This window comes from Ranitomeya imitator, chromosome 2 (assembly GCF_032444005.1).
Source record: "Ranitomeya imitator isolate aRanImi1 chromosome 2, aRanImi1.pri, whole genome shotgun sequence".
In the NCBI taxonomy this organism is placed as follows: domain Eukaryota; kingdom Metazoa; phylum Chordata; class Amphibia; order Anura; family Dendrobatidae; genus Ranitomeya; species Ranitomeya imitator.
In genome coordinates this window covers 586,574,869-586,590,478 of record NC_091283.1, presented here as the reverse complement: position 1 = coordinate 586,590,478, position 15,610 = coordinate 586,574,869, and positions in this window count along the sequence as shown.

The window sequence follows — 15,610 nt, the reverse complement described above, 5'->3', positions numbered from 1 at the left end:
GTAATTTTTCTAGCATTGCCAAACCATTGACCGATTTGACCAAGAAGGGTGCTGATTTGGTTAATTGGTCTTCTGCTGCTGTGGAAGCTTTTCAGGAGTTGAAACGTCGTTTTTGTTCTGCCCCTGTGTTGTGTCAGCCAGATGTTTCTCTTCCGTTCCAGGTCGAGGTTGATGCTTCTGAGATTGGAGCAGGGGCGGTTTTGTCACAGAGAGGTTCTGATTGCTCAGTGATGAAACCATGTGCTTTCTTTTCCAGGAAGTTTTCGCCCGCTGAGCGTAATTATGATATGGGCAATCGAGAGTTGCTGGCCATGAAGTGGGCATTCGAGGAGTGGCGTCATTGGCTTGAAGGAGCTAAGCATCGCGTGGTGGTATTGACTGATCATAAGAACTTGACTTATCTCGAGTCTGCCAAGCGCTTGAATCCTAGACAGGCCCGTTGGTCGTTATTTTTTGCCCGCTTCGACTTTGTGATTTCGTACCTTCCGGGCTCTAAAAATGTGAAGGCGGATGCTCTGTCTAGGAGTTTTGTGCCCGACTCTCTGGGTTTATCTGAGCCAGCGGGTGTTAGGGGTCGAGTTCCCACTTCTGCACAGGGGGAATCTCGAGCCACTTCCGCTGCGGTCTCCCATTCTTGTCCAGCCGCAGTGGAGCCTGCTCAGCAAGGACGTCGGTCCCAGCGTCTTGCTCATTCTCACTCTGTTCTGAGAGTTAGTGCTGCTTCTCCAGTCTCTGCCTTTAAAGTCAGTGCTGGTCAGCAGCGAGCGGACTTCTCTGGGACTAAGTCCTTGTCTGCATGTACTGAGCATGCCCAGCGTAAGGTCTCCCGTTGGAGATCGAGGGTCATGTGCTCAGTCTCTGCAGCACATTCCATTGGTCCTCTTGGCAGGTCCTAGAAGGGCAAAAGTGCTGTGGCCACTTCCTGTGCTGCTGCTATATTAACTGCGCATGACCGCACGGCCATGCGCTAGTATTGTCTTACAATCGCTTATGTGTGTATGTTGTGAGTGCAAGTCGTCCTTGGAAACCCCTACCCTATTGAATGTCTGTTCGCGTAAGGTGTATGGCTGCTACCTAGCGCCCGACTTAGCCTACAGCACTAACACACATCACAGCGTCCTGTAGCTGTGCCTGCCAGTACGGCGCCGTGCGCCTGCCTTGCGCTTTCCATACCCGAGTCTGGGTGGTTAGTGGCGTCCGTTAGTGCGGCATCGCTCGCACTCTTGTGCACATAGATTGCTTAAGGTTCTCTACACACCCAGTTGCGGTGTTACGCCAGCAAGGGTCTAATCGGGCTCCAATCCCTTCTGGGGTTAAGTCCGCTGACCACTTGCTCGCGCACTAGTGCGGTACTGCGGTCCTGTGAATTAACAGGATCGCTTTCTTCACGCTGGGTGAGGTTTAACCCACGCGTGTATACCGCCATATTGTCTGCTAATTGCTAGCAGCAGGTTCTCACCTGCACGGTGGACCCCGGACTGCGAACGCACCTTTATCATCTGTCTTGGTGCGTTCCGCCAGTCCTAACAGAATACTAGCGCCAGGGTCTGGCTAGTAAAATGGCGGACGATCAGCGTTTACAGCGGTACATCCAGCAGCTGGAGGGAAGGTTGGCGGCTTTTGAGCGTTCAACCTCAGCTGTGGATGTTACTGCTGTCGCTGTTCAGGCTGCAAGTGTGGCTGCAGCTACCTTGTCCACTGCCGCTCCTGTACCGACGCTATCTCGCCTCCCGCTACCAGAGAAATTTTCTGGTGACAGTAAGTCCTGTAGGGGTTTCGTGAGTCAGTGCTCAATACATCTCGAGCTTCTGGCCTCTCGTTTCCCTACAGAGCGGGCTAAGGTGGGCTTTATAATTTCCTTATTGTCGGACAGGGCGTTGCAGTGGGCTACGCCGCTGTGGGAGCGTGGCGATCATGTGGTGCAGAGTGCTCCGTTATTCCTGAGCACTCTGAAACAGGTCTTTCTAGGACCTCGTGTCACCCATGACACGGCGCTCCAACTGTTGGCACTGACTCAGGGCTCGTCCTTGGTCAGCCTTTTTGCCGTCCATTTCCGCACTCTGGCATCTGAGCTGGAGTGGTCGGATAAAGCCCTTATCCCTATATTTTGGAGGGGGCTGGCTGACCACGTTAAGGACGCTCTGGCCACTAGGGAGATTCCCGCCACACTGGAGGAGTTAATAACAGTATCTACTCGCATTGACCTCCGTTTTCACGAGCGGAGGTTAGAGCGAGCCCAGTGTAGGCAGAGGTTTCGGCTGGCTCCCACCTTCGCCAAACCTTTGGAATCTCCAGTTCAGGCTCCTGAGTTCCAGGAACCTAAGGTGGTGTCACGAGCGGGATCTAAGTCCCAGACTGCTCGTGCACTCCAGGGTTGCCAGGTTTGCCAACAGTCAGGACATCTTGCCACCAGATGTCATCAGCGGTCGAGGAAACGTCAGCGTCTAGTGGTAGTAGGTGGAGGTGCACTAGACACTGCGACGTTTGCCTCCAAATTGTCCTTTAAGGGGACAATTACCTTTGGCTCATCCTCCCACTCGGTAGACCTCTGCGTGGATTCTGGGGCGGAGGGCAATTTTATGTCTTCTGCCTTCGCCCAACGTCACGCAATACCCCTGGTTATGCTATCCCAACCAGTAACGGTACGAGTGGTGAATGGGTCGACACTCCCCGCACAGATAACACATCAGACCATCCCTCTTACTCTGTCCCTGTCGCCTTCCCATCAGGAGATTATTTCTCTGCTCGTCATTCCTGAGGGTATTGATGAGGTCCTGTTGGGGATACCTTGGCTACGGTACCACTCTCCTCACATCGAGTGGTCCTCAGGCAGAATTCTGGGATGGGGTGAATCATGTGGGGGTAGGTGTCACCGAGAGTGCGTTCAGGTTGCTACTACTGAGGTACCCGCAGATCTATCCTCTCTCCCCAAGCAATATTGGTCTTATGCAGACGTGTTCTCCAAGAAGGCGGCGGAGACCCTTCCGCCCCATCGCCCCTATGACTGTCCTATCGATCTCTTGCCTGGTGCTGAGCCTCCCCGGGGTCGAGTCTATCCATTATCTCTCCCGGAAACGGAGGCAATGTCTCAGTACATACAAGAGAATCTGGCAAGAGGGTTCATTAGGAAGTCAGTGTCACCTGCTGGGGCAGGGTTCTTCTTCGTGCAGAAGAAGAATGGAGAACTACGTCCATGCATAGACTACAGGGGTCTTAATGCTATCACAGTTAAGAACAAGTACCCTTTGCCGTTGATATCTGAGCTTTTCGATAGGCTTCGGGGAGCTAGAGTGTTTACGAAACTAGATCTGCGGGGTGCTTACAACCTGATTCGCATCCGTGAGGGGGACGAGTGGAAAACGGCATTTAACACCAGAGGTGGGCACTATGAGTATCTGGTGATGCCCTTCGGGCTCTGTAATGCACCTGCCGTTTTTCAAGACTTTGTCAACGACATCTTCCGGGATATGCTTTCCACCTCGGTTGTAGTCTATCTGGATGATATTCTCATCTTTTCTCCAGATATTGACTCCCACCGGAGAGATGTTGGCGGAGTCTTCGACCTCCTACGGGCAAACTCTCTTTACGCAAAGTTGGAGAAGTGTGTGTTTGAGCAGGAGTCCTTACCTTTCCTGGGCTATATCATCTCCGCCCAGGGATTGGCTATGGATCCTGCCAAACTACAGGCTGTGATGGACTGGCAAGAGCCCCATTCTCTTAAAGCGGTGCAGCGCTTTATGGGGTTCATAAACTATTACCGCCAGTTCATTCCCCACTTCTCAACTCTGGTGGCTCCCTTGGTAGCCCTCACCAAGAAGGGAGCGAATCCCAAATTGTGGTCGGAAGAGGTCTCCAAGGCCTTCTCTTCTATTAAGTCCCACTTTGCTAGCGCTCCCATCTTACATCGTCCCGATGTGGATAAGCCATTCCTACTGGAGGTGGATGCCTCGTCCGTTGGTGCTGGAGCAGTCCTCTACCAAAAGGATGCTCAAGGTCGGAAGCATCCATGCTTCTTCTTCTCCAAGACCTTCACGCCAGCGGAGAGGAACTACTCCATCGGGGACAGGGAGTTGCTAGCAATGAAGTTGGCCTTTTCGGAGTGGAGACACCTTCTGGAAGGTGCGCGGTTTCCCTTCCAAGTTTACACGGACCACAAAAATTTGGTCTATTTGCAGACAGCCCAGCGGCTAAATTCTCGCCAGGCCAGATGGTCCCTGTTCTTCTCCCGGTTCCACTTTTCCCTTCATTATCTCGCCGGGGAGAAGAATATCCGTGCTGACGCTCTCTCTCGCTCCCTTATGTCAACTGAGGAGGAGGAAGAGGAGCCTCGGCTTATTGTCCCTTCCGAGAGCCTGAGAACCGTGGCGCCGGTTTCGCTAGAGTCTGTGCCTCCGGGCAAGACTTTTGTGCCCATTAATTTGCGACCGGAGGTTCTCTCTTGGGCTCATTCGTCCAGGGTGGGGGGACACTTTGGGACAAAGAGGACATCTGAGCTACTGGCGAGGACGTACTGGTGGCCGCATATGGTCCGGGATGTCAGGGATTATGTTCTGGCGTGTGTCTCCTGCGCCAAAAATAAATCTCCGCGTCAAAGGCCAGCTGGTTTGCTCTATCCCTTGCCGGTGGCAGATAGGCCCTGGGAGATGGTCGGGATGGACTTTGTTGTGGGTTTGCCCAAGTCTCGCGGCTGTACCATCATTTGGGTCATCACCGATCATTTCTCAAAAATGGTGCATTTGGTGCCGCTGCCGCGGTTACCTTCTGCACGGGCCTTGGCAGCGTTGTTCATCAGACATATCTTCCGCCTACATGGTATGCCAGACAAAATTGTCAGTGACCGGGGTCCCCAGTTTGCGTCTCGGTTCTGGAGAGAGCTCTGTCGTCTTCTCAGTATTGAGTTGAATCTCTCGTCCGCTTATCATCCCGAGACGAATGGGTTGGTAGAGAGGGCCAACCAGACCTTGGTCACATACCTGCGACATTTTGTTTCAGCCAGACAGGATGACTGGGCATCCTTGCTATCATGGGCAGAGTTTGCACTGAACAACGCCGTTGCCGACTCCACTGGACAAACCCCATTCCTCCTCAACTATGGTCAGCATCCACGGGTACCTGTGCCGATGCCCGTGTCTTCCGCCGACTCCAGGGTGGCAGACTGGGCTGTGGAGGCACGGGATATTTGGGACCGCACTCAGGATGCCATTCGGGCCTCTAAGGAGAGAATGAGGTCCTCCGCTGATGCTCATCGGCGCCCCGCCCCGACCTTTGCTCCTGGCGACTTGGTGTGGCTCTCCGCCCGTAACATCAGGCTGCGAGTTGAGTCCACTAAATTTGCTCCTCGCTACTTGGGTCCATTCAAGGTCCTCGAGCAGGTTAATCCTGTGGTCTATCGTTTGGCCCTTCCGCCACGCCTGGGTATCACCGACACCTTTCATGTGAACCTCTTGAAACCCGTGTATATGTCCCGCTTTTCCGAGTCATCTGCTGGGACATCGGGTTCGTCTACGGACGATTATGAGGTGAACGCTATTTTGGGGTGCAAGGTGGTGCGTGGTAAAAAATTTTATTTGGTGGACTGGAAGGGTTATGGCCCCGAGGACAGGTCCTGGGAGCCTGTTGAGCACATTCGGGCTCCGCAGCTCATTGCTGCCTTCGAACGTAGCGAGGCCCAAGGAGGGGGGGGCCCTAGGAGGGGGGGTAATGTTAGGGGTCGAGTTCCCGCTTCTGCACAGGGGGAATCTCGAGCCACTTCCGCTGCGGTCTCCCATTCTTGTCCAGCCGCAGTGGAGCCTGCTCAGCAAGGACGTCGGTCCCAGCGTCTTGCTCATTCTCACTCTGTTCTGAGAGTTAGTGCTGCTTCTCCAGTCTCTGCCTTTAAAGTCAGTGCTGGTCAGCAGCGAGCGGACTTCTCTGGGACTAAGTCCTTGTCTGCATGTACTGAGCATGCCCAGCGTAAGGTCTCCCGTTGGAGATCGAGGGTCATGTGCTCAGTCTCTGCAGCACATTCCATTGGTCCTCTTGGCAGGTCCTAGAAGGGCAAAAGTGCTGTGGCCACTTCCTGTGCTGCTGCTATATTAACTGCGCATGACCGCACGGCCATGCGCTAGTATTGTCTTACAATCGCTTATGTGTGTATGTTGTGAGTGCAAGTCGTCCTTGGAAACCCCTACCCTATTGAATGTCTGTTCGCGTAAGGTGTATGGCTGCTACCTAGCGCCCGACTTAGCCTACAACACTAACACACATCACAGCGTCCTGTAGCTGTGCCTGCCAGTACGGCGCCGTGCGCCTGCCTTGCGCTTTCCATACCCGAGTCTGGGTGGTTAGTGGCGTCCGTTAGTGCGGCATCGCTCGCACTCTTGTGCACATAGATTGCTTAAGGTTCTCTACACACCCAGTTGCGGTGTTACGCCAGCAAGGGTCTAATCGGGCTCCAATCCCTTCTGGGGTTAAGTCCGCTGACCACTTGCTCGCGCACTAGTGCGGTACTGCGGTCCTGTGAATTAACAGGATCGCTTTCTTCACGCTGGGTGAGGTTTAACCCACGCGTGTATACCGCCATATTGTCTGCTAATTGCTAGCAGCAGGTTCTCACCTGCACGGTGGACCCCGGACTGCGAACGCACCTTTATCATCTGTCTTGGTGCGTTCCGCCAGTCCTAACAGCGGGTATCCTCAAGGAAGGAGTCATTGTGTCTGCCATCTCCCCTGATTTGCGGCGGGTGCTGCAAAAATTTCAGGCGAATAAACCTGATCGTTGTCCAGCAGAGAAACTGTTCGTCCCTGATAGGTGGACTAATAAACTTATCTCTGAACTTCATTGTTCGGTGTTGGCTGGTCATCCTGGAATCTTTGGTACCAGAGAGTTAGTGGCTAGATCCTTCTGGTGGCCATCTCTGTCACGGGATGTACGTACTTTTGTGCAGTCCTGTGGGATTTGTGCTAGGGCTAAGCCCTGCTGTTCTCGTGCCAGTGGGTTGCTTTTGCTCTTGCCGGTCCCAAAGAGGCCTTGGACACATATTTCGATGGATTTCATTTCTGACCTTCCCGTTTCTCAAAAGATGTCAGTCATTTGGGTGGTCTGTGATCGCTTTTCTAAAATGGTCCATCTGGTGCCCTTCGCTAAATTGCCTTCCTCCTCTGATTTGGTACCTTTGTTCTTTCAGCATGTGGTTCGGTTGCATGGCATTCCTGAGAATATTGTTTCTGACAGAGGTTCCCAGTTTGTTTCAAGGTTTTGGCGAGCCTTTTGTGGTAGGATGGGCATTGACCTATCCTTTTCCTCGGCTTTCCATCCTCAGACTAATGGCCAGACCGAACGAACCAATCAGACCTTGGAAACATATCTGAGATGTTTTGTTTCTGCAGACCAGGATGATTGGGTGTCCTTTTTGCCGTTGGCTGAGTTCGCCCTTAATAATCGGGCCAGCTCGGCTACCTTGGTTTCTCCATTTTTTTGCAATTCTGGGTTCCATCCTCGTTTCTCTTCAGGACAGGTTGAGTCTTCGGACTGTCCTGGTGTGGATTCTGTGGTGGATAGGTTGCAGCAGATCTGGACTCAGGTAGTGGACAATTTGATCTTGTCCCAGGAGAAAGCTCAACTTTTCGCTAATCGCAGACGCCGTGTGGGTCCCCGACTTCGTGTTGGGGATCTGGTTTGGTTATCTTCTCGTCATATTCCTATGAAGGTTTCCTCTCCTAAATTTAAACCTCGTTTTATTGGTCCGTATAGGATTTCTGAGGTTCTCAATCCTGTGTCTTTTCGTTTGACCCTCCCAGACTCCTTTTCCATACATAATGTATTCCATAGGTCGTTGTTGCGGAGATACGTGGCACCTATGGTTCCATCTGTTGAGCCTCCTGCCCCAGTTTTGGTGGAGGGGGAATTGGAGTATATTGTGGAGAAGATTTTGGATTCTCGTGTTTCTAGACGGAAACTCCAGTATCTGGTTAAATGGAAGGGTTATGCTCAGGAAGATAATTCCTGGGTTTTTGCCTCTGATGTTCATGCTTCCGATCTTGTTCGTGCCTTTCATGCGGCTCATCCTGGTCGGCCTGGGGGCTCTGGTGAGGGTTCGGTGACCCCTCCTCAATGGGGGGGTACTGTTGTGAATTCTGTGGCTGAATTCACTCCTGTGGTCACAAGTGGTACTGCAGCTTCTGAGCTTCCTCCCTCAGGTGTTCTGGTGAGCTCGTTAACTGCTTCATTACTTAACTCCGCCTGATGCTGCTATCCTTGCTCCTTGTCAATGTTTCAGTGTTGGATCTGAGCTTCTCCTGATTGTTCCTGTGACCTGCTGCTCTGTATAGCTAAGTGCTTTTTGCTTTTTTGTTGCTTTTTTTCTGTCCAGCTTGTCTTTTGTTTTGCTGGAAGCTCTGAGACGCAAGGGGTGTACCGCCGTGCCGTTAGTTCGGCACGGTGGGTTTTTTTTGCCCCCTTTGCGTGGTTTTGCTTTAGGGTTTTTTGTAGACTGCAAAGTTCGCTTTACTGTCCTCGCTCTGTCCTAGAATATCGGGCCCCACTTTGCTGAATCTATTTCATTCCTACGTTTTGTCTTTTCATCTTACTCACAGTCATTATATGTGGGGGGCTGCCTTTTCCTTTGGGGAATTTCTCTGGGGCAAGTCAGGCCTATTTTTCTATCTTCAGGCTAGCTAGTTTCTTAGGCTGTGCCGAGTTGCCTAGGTAGTTGTTAGGCGCAATCCACAGCCGCTTTTAGTTGTGTTTAGGATAGGATCAGGTGTGCAGTCTACAGAGTTTCCACGTCTCAGAGCTCGTTCTTGTATTTTTGGGTATTTGTCAGATCACTGTGTGCGCTCTGATCGCTAAGCACACTGTGTTTCTGGATTGCCTTCATAACACCTGTCATTAGCAAACATAACACCCGGCCAAGCCAAAAATGGCTGATTTTCAGCCAAAAATTTTTTTTCACAAATCAAACACACACTATACCCCCTCTTTGGGTACTCTTTTGGGATGCTTTCCAACATGGCTTTAACCCCCTAGATGTAGAAGTAGGAGAATTAAGTGATTTTTCACAAAACCTGAAAACGTCAAAAAATCTAACACCCGGCCAAGCCAAAAATGGCTGATTTTCAGCCAAAATTTTTTTTTCCACAAATCAAACACACACTATATCCCCTCTTTGGGAACTCTTTAGGGATGCTTTCCAACATATTTTAATCCCCTAAATGTAGAAGTAGAAGAATTAAGTGATTTTTCACAAAACCTGAAAACGTCAAAAAATCTAACACCCGGCCAAGCCAAAAACGGCTGATTTTCAGCCAAAATTTTTTTTTCCACAAATCAAACACACACTATATCCCCTCTTTGGGAACTCCTTTGGAATGCTTTCCAACATAGTTTTAACCCCGTAGATGTAGAAGTAGAAGAATTAAGTGAATTTTCACAAAACCTGAAAACGTCAAAAAATCTAACACCCGGCCAAGCCAAAAATGGCTGATTTTCAGCCAAAAATTTTTTTTCCACAAATCAAACACACACTATATCCCCTCTTTGGGAACTCCTTTGGAATGCTTTCCAACATAGTTTTAACCCCGTAGATGTAGAAGTAGAAGAATTAAGTGAATTTTCACAAAACCTGAAAACGTCAAAAAATCTAACACCCGGCCAAGCCAAAAATGGCTGATTTTCAGCCAAAATTTTTTTTATCCACAAATCAAACACACACTATATCCCCTCTGTGGGAACTCTTTTGGGATGCTTTCCAACATAGTTTTAACCCTCTAGATGTAGAAGTAGAATTAAGTGAATTTTCACAAAACCTAAAAACGTCAAAAAATCTAACACCCGGCCAAGCCAAAAACGGCTGATTTTCAGCCAAAATTTTTTTTCCACAAATCAAACACACACTATACCCCCTCTTTGGGTACTTTTTTGGGATGCTTTCCAACATAGTTTTAACCCTCTAGATATAGTAGTAGGAGAATTAAGTGATTTTTCACAAAACCTGAAAACGTCAAAAAATCTAACACCCGGCCAAGCCAAAAATGGCTGCTTTTTAGCCAAAAATTTTTTTTCCACAAATCAAACACACACTATACCCCCTCTTTAGGAACTCTTTTGGGATGCTTTTCAACATAGTTTTAACCCCCTAGATGTAGAAGAAGAAGAATTAAGTGATTTTTCACAAACCCTGAAAACATAAAAAAATCTAACACCCGGCCAAGCCAAAAATGGCTGATTTTCAGCCAAAATTTTAAATCCACAAATCAAACACACACACTATATCCCCTCTTTGGGAACTCTTTAGGGATGCTTTCCAACATAGTTTTAATCCCCTAGATGTAGAAGTAGAAGAATTAAGAGATTTTTCACAAAACCTGAAAACGTCAAAAAATCTAACACCCGGCCAAGCCAAAAATGGCTGATTTTCAGCCAAACCTTTTTTTTCCACAAATCAAGCACACACTATATCCTCTCTTTGGGAACTCTTTTGGGATGCTTTCCAACATAGTTTTAACCCTCTAGATGTAGAAGTAGAAGAATTAAGTGATTTTTCACAAAACCTGAAAACGTCAAAAAATCTAACACCCGGCCAAGCCAAAAATTGCTGATTTTCATCCAAAAATCTTTTTCCACAAATCAAACACACACTATATCCCCTCTGTGGGAACTCTTTTGGGATGCTTTCCAACATAGTTTTAACCCTCTAGATGTAGAAGTAGAATTAAGTGAATTTTCACAAAACCTAAAAACGTCAAAAAATCTAACACCCGGCCAAGCCAAAAACGGCTGATTTTCAGCCAAAATTTTTTTTCCACAAATCAAACACACACTATATCTCCTCTTTGGGAACTCTTTTGGGATGCTTTCCAAGATAGTTTTAGCCGCCTAGATGTAGAAGTAGGAGAATTAAGTGATTTTTCACAAAACCTGAAAACGTCAAAAAATCTAACACCCGGCCAAGCCAAAAACGGCTGATTTTCAGCAAAAATGTTTTTTCCACAAATCAAACACACCATATCCCCTCTTTGGGAACTCTTTTGGGATGCTTTCCAACATAGTTTGAACCCTCTAGATGTAGAAGTAGAAGAATTAAGTGAATTTTCACAAAACCTGAAAACGTCAAAAAATCTAACACCCGGCCAAGCCAAAAATGGCTGATTTTCAGCCAAAATTTTTTTTCCACAAATCAAACACACCATATCCCCTCTTTGGGAACTCTTTTGGGATGCTTTCCAACATAGTTTTATCCGCCTAGATGTCGAAGTAGGAGAATTAAGTGATTTTTCACAAAACCTGAAAACGTCAAAAAATCTAACACCCGGCCAAGCCAAAAATGGCTGAGTTTCAGGCAAAAATTTTTTTCCACAAAACAAACACACACTATACCCCCTCTTTGGGAACTCTTTTGGGATGCTTTCCAACATAGTTTTATCCGCCTAGATGTAGAAGTAGGAGAATTAAGTAATTTTTCACAAAACCTGAAAACGTCAAAAAATCTAACACCCGGCCAAGCCAAAAATTGCTGATTTTCAGCCAAAAATCTTTTTTCCACAAATCAAACACACACTATATCCCCTCTTTGGGAACTCTTTTGGGATGCTTTCCAACATAGTTTTAACCCCCTAGATGTAGAAGTAGAAGAATTAAGTGATTTTTCACAAAACCTGAAAACATCAAAAAATCTAACACCCGGCCAAGCCAAAAATGGCTGATTTTCAGCCAAAATGTTTTTTTCCACAAATCAAACACACACTATCCCCTCTTTGAGAACTCTTTAGGGATGCTTTCCAACATAGTTTTAATCCCCTAGATGTAGAAGTAGAAGAATTAAGTGATTTTTCACAAAACCTGAAAACGTCAAAAAATCTAACACCCGGCCAAGCCAAAAATTGCTGATTTTCAGCCAAAAATCTTTTTTCCACAAATCAAACACACACTATATCCCCTCTTTGGGAACTCTTTTGTGATGCTTTCCAACATAGTTTTAACCCCCTAGATGTAGAAGTAGAAGAATTAAGTGATTTTTCACAAAACCTGAAAACATCAAAAAATCTAACACCCGGCCAAGCCAAAAATGGCTGATTTACAGCCAAAATTTTTTTTCCACAAATCAAACACACACTATATCCCCTCTTTGGGAACTCTTTAGGGATGCTTTCCAACATAGTTTTAATCCCCTAGATGTAGAAGTAGAAGAATTAAGTGATTTTTCACAAAACCTGAAAACGTCAAAAAATCTAACACCCGGCCAAGCCAAAAATGGCTGATTTTCAGCCAAAAATTTTTTTTCCACAAATCAAACACACACTATATCCTTTTTTTGGGAACTCTTTTGGAATGTTTTCCAACATAGTTTTAACCCCGTAGATGTAGAAGTAGAAGAATTAAGTGATTTTTCACAAAACCTGAAAACGTCAAAAAATCTAACACCCGGCCAAGCCAAAAATGGCTGATTTTCATCCAAAATTTTTTTTCCACAAATCAAACACACACTATACCCCCTCTTTGGGTACTCTTTTGGGATGCTTTCCAACATAGTTTTAACCCCCTAGATATAGTAGTAGGAGAATTTAGTGATTTTTCACAAAACCTGAAAACGTCAAAAAATCTAACACCCGGCCAAGCCAAAAATGGCTGATTTTCAGCCAAAATGTTTTTTTCCATAAATCAAACACACACTATCCCCTCATTGAGAACTCTTTGTGGATGCTTTCCAACATAGTTTTAATCCCCTAGATGTAGAAGTAGAAGAATTAAGTGATTTTTCCCAAAACCTGAAAACGTCAAAAAATCTAACACCCGGCCAAGCCAAAAATGGCTGATTTTCAGCCAAATTTTTTTTCCACAAATCAAACACACACTATACCCCCTCTTTGGGAACTCTTTTGGGATGCTTTCCAACATAGTTTTATCCGCCTAATTGTAGAAGTAGGAGAATTAAGTGATTTTTCACAAAACCTGAAAACGTCAAAAAATCTAACACTCGGCATAGCCAAAAATGCCTGATTTTCAGCCAAAAATCTTTTTCCACAAATCAAACACACACTATATCCCCTCTGTGGGAACTCTTTTGGGATGCTTTCCAACATAGTTTTAACCCTCTAGATGTAGAAGTAGAAGAATTAAGTGAATTTTCACAAAACCTGAAAACGTCAAAAAATCTAACACCCGGCCAAGCCAAAAATGGCTGATTTTCAGCCAAAATTTTTTTTCCCACAAATCAAACACACACTATACCCCCTCTTTGGTTACTCTTTTGGGATGCTTTCCAACATAGTTTTAACCCCCTAGATGTTGAAGTAGGAGAACTAAGTGATTTTTCACAAAACCTGAAAACGTCAAAAAATCTAACACCCGGCCAAGCCAAAAATGGCTGATTTTAAGCCAAAAAATTTTTTCCACAAATCAAACACACATTATACCCCCTCTTTGGGAACTCTTTTGGGATGCTTTCCAACATAGTTTTATACGCCTAGATGTAGAAGTAGGAGAATTAAGTGATTTTTCACAAAACCTGAAAACGTCAAAAAATCTAACACCCGGCCAAGCCAAAAATGGCTGATTTTCAGCCAAAATTTTTTTTTCCACAAATCAAACACACACTATATCCCCTCTTTGGGAACTCTTTTGGGATGCTTTCCAACATAGTTTTAACCCCCTAGATGTAGAAGTAGAAGAATTAAGTGAATTTTCACAAAACCTGAAAACATCAAAAAATCTAACACCCGGCCAAGCCAAAAATGGCTGATTTTCAGCCAAATTTTTTTTCCACAAATCAAACACACACTGTACCCCCTCTTTGGGAACTCTTTTGGGATGCTTTCCAACATAGTTTTATCCGCCTAATTGTAGAAGTAGGAGAATTAAGTGATTTTTCACAAAACCTGAAAACGTCAAAAAATCTAACACTCGGCAAAGCCAAAAATGCCTGATTTTCAGCCAAAAATCTTTTTCCACAAATCAAACACACACTATATCCCCTCTGTGGGAACTCTTTTGGGATGCTTTCCAACTTAGTTTTAACCCTCTAGATGTAGAAATAGAAGAATTAAGTGAATTTTAACAAAACCTGAAAATGTCAAAGAATCTAACACCCGGCCAAGCCAAAAATGGCTGATTTTCAGCCAAAAATTTTTTTTCCACAAATCAAACACACACCATACCCCCTCTTTGGGAACTCTTTTGGGATGCTTTGCAACATAGTTTTAACCCCCTAGATGTAGAAGTAGAAGAATTAAGTGATTTTTCACAAAACCTGAAAACGTCAAAAAATCTAACACCTGGCCAAGCAAAAAATGGCTGATTTTCAGCCAAAATTTTTTTTCCACAAATCAAACACACACTATATCCCCTCTTTGGGAACTCTTTAGGGATGCTTTCCAACATAGTTTTAACCGTCTAGATGTAGAAGTAGAAGAATTAAGCGAATTTTCACAAAACCTGAAAGCGTCAAAAAATCTAACACCCAGCCAAGCCAAAAATGGCTGATTTTCAGCCAAAATGTTTTTTTCCACAAATCAAACACACACCATACCCCCTCTTTGGGAACTCTTTTGGGATGCTTTGCAACATAGTTTTAACCCCCTAGATATCGAAGTAGGAGAATTAAGTGATTTTTCACAAAACCTGAAAACATAAAAAAACTAACACCCGGCCAAGCCAAAAATGGCTGATTTTCAGCCAAAATTTTAAATCCACAAATCAAACACACACACTATATCCCCTCTTTGGGAACTCTTTAGGGATGCTTTCCAACATAGTTTTAATCCCCTAGATGTAGAAGTAGAAGAATTAAGAGATTTTTCACAAAACCTGAAAACGTCAAAAAATCTAACACCCGGCCAAGCCAAAAATGGCTGATTTTCAGCCAAACCTTTTTTTTCCACAAATCAAACACACACTATATCCCCTCTTTGGGAACTCTTTTGGGATGCTTTCCAACATAGTTTTAACCCTCTAGATGTAGAAGTAGAAGAATTAAGTGATTTTTCACAAAACCTGAAAACGTCAAAAAATCTAACACCCGGCCAAGCCAAAAATTGCTGATTTTCATCCAAAAATCTTTTTCCACAAATCAAACACACACTATATCCCCTCTGTGGGAACTCTTTTGGGATGCTTTCCAACATAGTTTTAACCCTCTAGATGTAGAAGTAGAATTAAGTGAATTTTCACAAAACCTAAAAACGTCAAAAAATCTAACACCCGGCCAAGCCAAAAACGGCTGATTTTCAGCCAAAATTTTTTTTCCACAAATCAAACACACACTATATCTCCTCTTTGGGAACTCTTTTGGGATGCTTTCCAAGATAGTTTTAGCCGCCTAGATGTAGAAGTAGGAGAATTAAGTGATTTTTCACAAAACCTGAAAACGTCAAAAAATCTAACACCCGGCCAAGCCAAAAACGGCTGATTTTCAGCAAAAATGTTTTTTCCACAAATCAAACACACACTATATCCCCTCTGTGGGCACTCTTTTGGGATGCTTTCCAACATAGTTTGAACCCTCTAGATGTAGAAGTAGAAGAATTAAGTGAATTTTCACAAAACCTGAAAACGTCAAAAAATCTAACACCCGGCCAAGCCAAAAATGGCTGATTTTCAGCCAAAATTTTTTTTCCACAAAACAAACACACACTA